Genomic DNA, 7,378 nt, shown 5'->3' on the forward strand with positions numbered 1-7,378 from the left:
CAACATTTAACTCCCATGCACCTTCCTTGGGAGGTGACTGAAGGATGTAGTGTAATTTACCTAGAATTTTGGATTGATGATAAAGATGAGAAAAATTCCATCACTTACTAGCAATATGACCTTGGGTAAGTTACTTAAGCACTTTATGCCTTTATTTCCTCTGTAATGTGAAGATAATTATATTGTTGTGAGGATTAAATTACTTAATATATAAAAAGTACTTAGCTAAATGCAATGCTTTATCCTGGATTAGATCCTGGAATAGAAAAAAAGTACATTAAGTACATAAGTGGAAAAACTGGTGGGATCCGAATAAAGTCTGTAGTTTAGTTAAACCTATTGTACCATTTAAAATGTCTTATTTTGACAAATGTACTATAGTTATGTTAGACATTAGGGGAAGCTGGGTGAAAGGTATATGGGAACTGCACTATCTTTGCAACTGTACTGCAAATCTAAAATTATTCCAAAATAAAAGATTTATTTTAAAAAGAAGTATTCACCCCTACCTCACACCATATTCAAAATGGATCATCAACCAAAATGTAAGAGCTAAAACTATATAACTCCTTTATATAAAACTATAAATCGTAGTGACCTTGAATTAGGCAATAATTTCTTAGATATGACACCAAAAGCACAAGCAACAAAAGAAAAAACAGACAAAATTGACTTCATCAAAATTAAACACTTTTATGCTTCAAAGGATACCATTAAGAAAGTGAAAAGATAGCTCATGGAATAGGAAAAAATGTTTGTAAACCATATATCTGATACGGGACTGGTATGCAGAGTATACAAAGTATTCTTACTAATTCAACAAATAAAAAAAACAAACAACCCAATTAAAAAATGGACAAGGGATTTAAATAGACACTTCCAAAGAAAATATATAAAGGGTCAATAAGCACATGAAAAGATGCTCAACATCACTAATCATTAGGGAAAAGCAAATCAAAACCACAGTTAGATACCACTCCACACCCAACTAGGTTGCCTAAAATAAAAAGGACAGACAATAGTAAGTGTTGAGGATGTGGAGAAATTGGAACGCTCATACATTGTTGGTGGGATTGTAAAATATGTATGGTAGTTCCCCAAAATGTTAAACAGAGCTACCGTATGACCCAGAAATTCCACTCCTAAGTATACACCCAAGAGAACTGGAAACCTATGGTCACATACAAATGTGTACACAAATATTCAAAGCAGCACAATTCACAATAGCAAAGTGCTAGTAACAACCCACATGTTTATCAACTGATGAATGGATAAACAAAATATGGTATACTCATATACTGGAATATTATTCAGAAAAAAATAGTTGCCTACTAATAGTAGGGGCTGGGGAAAGAAGAGAATAGAAAGTGACCGCTAGTGGGTATGGGGTTTCCTTTTTGGAGTGATGAAAATATTCTGAAATTGATGTGAATATTCTAAAATTGGTGTGAACCATTATTACTAGTGGTGATGGTTGAACAACTGTGTATATACTAAAAGTTATGTAATTGTATACTTTAAAAGGCTAAATTTTTTTCAAAGATTTTTTTTTGATATGGACCATTTTTTAAATCTTTATTGAATTTGTTACAATATTGCTTCTGTTTTATTTTTTTATTTTTTTGGCCGTGAGGCATGTGGGACCAGGGATTGAACCCATACCCTGTGCACTGGAAGGTAAAGTCTTAACCACTGGATCGCCAGGGAAGTCTCAGGCTAAATTTTATGGTGTGTGAATTATATCACAATAAAGCTGTTATTTAAAAATAGTTATTGGCACAAAGTAAGTACTATGTTTCCAAATATTTACTGCCTCTCCTTGGAGGAGTCTTAGTGGTGTGACTTAGCCAATGAAATGGCTAAGTGATATACATCAATGAAAATGATGTATATCACTTCCCAGCAGAAGATTTGGGAGCCAGCATATTGTTCACCATATCACTCTGCCTTAACAATCAACAATGTTCAAAATAGAAGTGGTGGGCTTCCCTGGTGGCGCAGTGGTTAAGAATCCACCTGCCAACGCAGGGGACACGGGTTCGAGTCCTGGTCCGGGAAGATCCCACATGCCGCAGAGCAACTAAGCCCGTGCACCGCAACTACTTGAGCCTGCACTCTAGAGCCCGTGAGTCACAATTACTGAGCCCGTGTGCCACAACTACTGAAGCCTGTGCCTAGAGCCTGTGCTCCACAACAAGAGAAGCCACCGCTATGAGAAGCCCGCACACCGCAACGAAGAGTAGCTCCAGTTCGCTGCAACTAGAGAAAGCCCACGTGCAGCAATGAAGACCCAACACAGCTAAAAATAAAATAAATAAATTTTAAAAAAGAATAGAAGTGGCTTCATCAGCCTGGTTCCCAGAGTAAAAACGATGTAGAGCAGAACAGCAGCCAACTTTTGATGGACGTGTAGCAGGAGTGAGACACGATGTTGTAAGCCATGAGATTCTAAGGTATGTGTTAATAACAACAAGTAGTATAATTACCACTACGGGCAGAAATTAGGAAACAGAGTGTTGGCCCATCACCTCAAACATATTTATGTGGAAATACCATGTAGATAGTGGAAGTAGAGAACTGGAGTGCAGATGAGAAGTCAGGGCAGGAGAAGGGACATTCAAATCCATGAATACTAACTGAGTGGCCTGTACTGGTTCTGGGGATTCAGAGATGCCACGCACTATCTCGCTGTTAGCTAACGTTGACTGAGCACTTACTATGTGCCAAGCCCTTCTGGGCTCTGGGCCTTCTGTTGTCTCCAGTCTCATATAAGAGCAGTTTGGTGATGAATAAGAAGCTTCTCCAATTTTGACCCACAAATAATTCTATTTTAGAGAAATTAGTGAAGCAAATGAAAGGCTGTGGGATCTGTTTAAAATAGCTACAGAGTGTCAAGGGCTGTGAGCCAGACCAAACAACACACCTTCCCGCACACCCGACTTGGGCTTGTGATTACTCAAATCCCAGCACTGGCCTGGGGAGCTGCCTGCCAGGGACATCCCTCCACAGAGCACAACTGGAAGGCAGTTCGCCAGAATAGGGCAGAGCTGGACCTGGCCTGAGCTTTTGAACTAAGTTAACTGGGGGGAAATGCCTGACGCTTTTCTTTATAACTTTATGCTGAACATCACGACTCCTCACTGTTGGGGTTTCCACCACGTCACCTGGCAGATTGCTTTTGCAGTTCTGGCAGCAGCTCAGTGGGCTGATGAGGCAGGGGAGAGGGACATGGCTCAGAGACTCCTTTAAGCTGAGCAGCTTAAGCCTGACCAGAAGCTTATCTGTAGAGAGAAGGCTGCAGAGACAAACATTTATTCATGCACCAAAGGTTTTAAAACTCTCTTTGTAAATGGACTGTAGTTGGCCCAATCCTGAGCTCCAGTGAAGGGCACGAGGGTAGAAGCTGGACTTCGAGACATGCAAAATAGAAGGGACAATGCAGGGCTGTGGGGAATAGCTGTTGTCTCTTCTACCCACGGGGAAGAATCAGCCTGGTTGCGGTTAGGCAGGTCCACACACAGTTGTGCCTTGAAGACTGAAGTACAGCAAACACCAAGGAGGGGTCCCTACTCCAGACCTGGATGGGAGTGACAAAGATGATACAAGAGACAAGGAAAGCCTTTGCCTGGAGAGAAAGAAGAGTCCTTGGTAGGGGAGGAGACGAGATGCTGTGACTTGATGGGCTGCCCTGGTCTGTCTGCTGTGGAGGGCTGTACGTAGTGGCTGCCTGTCCCACCCCCTGCGGCAGAGGCAGGGAACAGTTAGGCGCTCCCAGGTGCATCTCAACTGCCACAGCATCTCTCAGCCTTGGAGTCTCTCATGTGTACAGTATGCATTTCCTTTAAAAAAAAAAATCAGAGAAACAACATCTTGAAAGTCAACCAGTTTCTTTCCACCTGCCCTGCTCTCTCTTGTTAATGAGAACAGCCTCAGAAGAAGATCCCTTGCAGTCTCTGAAAAAGTGGCCAGCCCTGGGTGACAAAGCGGGGGCTGCTGTGGACACAGTAGTAGCTACTTTGTTAGAGTCAACTCAGGATACAAAAAGATTCTCTGGGCCTGAAATCCCACATGCTGGTTTATGATGCATCATTTCTAGACACCCTTGGTAAAATCTAGAGTGCAGAAGAGATGAAGCCATACACCCAGATCAGGAGACATTAGCACCTAGGTAAGAGCAAGTCATTGGGTAGGAGACAATGGGACTTACAGAACAGTTGTTGCAGGCATCACGGGCCCTGCCCTGGTGCAGGGTGGGGCTTTTGGATGGGCAGAGAGCAGAAAGCAGTATGAAGGAGGCCCTTCCACCAAGTTGGATGTGATCTCTGAATTCTGATGGCACTGTATCCATACCTTTGTATCTCTCATTCCATGTGTGAGGACAGGAGTTGGTCTGGTTCATCTTTGCCTCCTCAACAGTGCCTGGTGGGTGTCTTCCGCCAAAGCAGTATTCAGTAATTAGAGGACTCCGGAGTCAGGCTGGCTGCACTGAGATTCCACTGGGTTTTCCATTGATATTCATATTTCACAGATGTTGTTTATCCCATTTTAATAGTGAATAAACTGAGGTACAGTGATTTATTCAACTGTTCATTCACTCATTCAACAAACATTTATTGTGAGCCAAGATACTGTCCTGAATACTGGGGAGAGAGACAAAAATCATAAAGCTTGCATTCTAGTGTGGGCAGACAAAAACAAATGATGATGTAAAATGCATAGACAGTTATCAATGCAATGGAGGAAAATAAAGCTGGGAATGGGCTTTTTAAAAGGGTCAGGAAAGGCCTCCTGTGCAGGTGATACTTGAGTAGAGAAGAGTAGTTAGGGAGCTAGTCTTGTGGGAATGTGGCAGAAGCCCATTCCAGGAAGGGCAAGGCCCCAGGAGTCTGGTGTACCAGCAGCAGCAAGGAAGCCATAAATTTGTGATTTGTCCAGGTTTCAACAACACTAAAGCTCGAGTCCCAGTCTAGTGCCAGAATTCTATACCTAAATAAACCTTTTTATTTCATGGACACTGCAAATTTTATAAGTCTTCAGGTATTAGGTTTTTTTCCTTCTATATATCTTTACTTGAACATATTTAGTTTATAAGCTGACTCTAAGTTCTCAACATGCCTATTTTTAGAAAACTGTTTCAACCATTTAAAGAAAATTTATTTATTTGGCTTTGTCGGGTCTTAGTTGGGGCATTCGGAATCTTTCATTGCAGCGCTCAGGCTCTTTGTTGCAGCACACGGCCTCTCTCTAGTTGCGGTGCAAGGGTTTACTTGCCCTGCCCGTGGGATCTTAGTTCCCTGACCAGGGATTGAACCTGCATCCCCTGCATTGGAAGGCGGATTCTTAACCACTGGCCCACCAAAGTCCCTATTTCAACCATTTTTAAGTGTACAATTTGGCAGCATCAAATCCATGCAGTGTTGTGCAACCATCACCACTATCCATTTCCAGAACTTTTTCATCATCCCAAACATAAGCTCTGTATCCATTAAACAATAACTTCCCTTTCTCCTACACCACTATCCCATGGTTAATGTCTACGTGTTAGACATGTACAGAAGTACAGAAATACTTGTGTTGATATATCTGTCTATAAATTTGCTATTCTAGGTACTTCAAATCAGTGGAATCACACTCTATGTCTGGTGTATTTCACTTAGCATTTTTCAAGGTTCATCCATGTTGTAGCATGTATCAGAATTTCATTCCAGGGAATTCCCTGGCAGTCCAGTGGTTAGGACTCAGTGCTTTCACTGCTGGGGCCCAGGTTCAGTCCCTGATGGGGGAACTAAGGTCCCACAAGCCGCATGGCGCGGCCAAAAAAAAAAAAAGAATTTCACTTCTTTTTATACTTGAATAATATTCCATTGTAGGTATATACCACATTTTATTTACCCAATCATCTGTTGATGGTCATTTGTTGTTTCCACCTTCTGGCTATTGTGAATAATGCTATTATGAACATTGTTGCACAAATATCTGAGTCCCTGTTTTCTTTTGAGTATGTATCTAGAAGTGGCATTGCTGGATCACATGGTAAGTCTATGGTTACCTTTTCTGAGGAACTGCAAAAACTTTTCCACAATGGCTGCACCATTTTACTTTCCCTGCAGCTATGGACAAGGGTTCCAATTTTCCCATATCCTTACCAACACTTGTTAGTGTGTGTATGTGTGTGTCTTAATAGCCATTCTAATAAGTGTGAAGAGGCACCTCACTGTGGTTCAGGTTTTACTTTTCTCACCAGCTACTAGAAACAAATTTGATATCCATCTTCAATAGATGTATATATTTTTAGTTTTAGCCCTAGTGGCTTTTTGGTTTTTGACTCACTTCTAAATATATACCAGAGATTCTCAACCAGGGGTGATTTTCATTCCAGTCCTCCCTACTTTTGGCAGCTAGAGACACAACTAACTGAAAGAGAGGGTGCTACTGGCATTTAGTGGGTAGAGCTCAGGAATGATGATAAACATCCTACAACGTACAGGACAGCCACTTGCAACAACTTGGCCCCAACTGTCAATAATGCCAAGGTAGGAAACCCTGGATTATAAATTACATTTTATACAATTGCATATATAATATATATATATACAATGAACTACTGCTTCTGAATTAAATGATTATTAACATTGTGATGATGCAGAAGGCATAACTTTCTTTTTATAATTACCTACGTATATTCAAATTATATATTTAAATATATTTATTGAATTAGTTGCTAGTTAATTTAATAACCTAAAACACAATGTGAGATGAAAATATTGCCATTACTATTTTCAAAAAATTACCATGTTACTGAAGGAAATAACAAATCCAGGTATTAGGCCTTTCATTAAACTGAAAAATATATACTAGGCTCTCTGTCTGGCACTAGTTTACATAGGTGGAACAGGTGGATATGGTCCCTGTACCCACGGAGCACAAGCCTTACTCATGAATATCTGATGTTAGGCCACACATTTTTAAACAGTTTTTTTTTTTGATGCCTATCCCCTTTTAAGTTGAATAGTTTAAGGAAACAAATTCTTATAAAATGGAAAACTTTAATTGTTTAAAGCAAAGGCACAAGTAAACATTTCAGGTTATCATACAATGTTACAATAAGAAATTCCAACAGTAAAATGAAATACATTATAATTTTGCATCTCTATAGTATATCTAATGTATTATTCTATCCTCTCTTTGGAGTGAAAAGAAGGGGTAGGTAGATCAATGGATTGATGTAAAAAGTTGGATTATAAATAGCATTCACTCCATTTTTAATCAGAAAATTTAATCTCAGTAGAATGAATTAAATTAAAATTAATTTTAAAAACTTACTGTTTCATTAACGACAGAGCAGCAATAATTTTCAGGCTAAAGCTCATTGTTTTCA

Source organism: Phocoena phocoena, chromosome 1 (assembly GCF_963924675.1).
Source record: "Phocoena phocoena chromosome 1, mPhoPho1.1, whole genome shotgun sequence".
NCBI classification, from domain to species: Eukaryota; Metazoa; Chordata; class Mammalia; order Artiodactyla; family Phocoenidae; genus Phocoena; species Phocoena phocoena.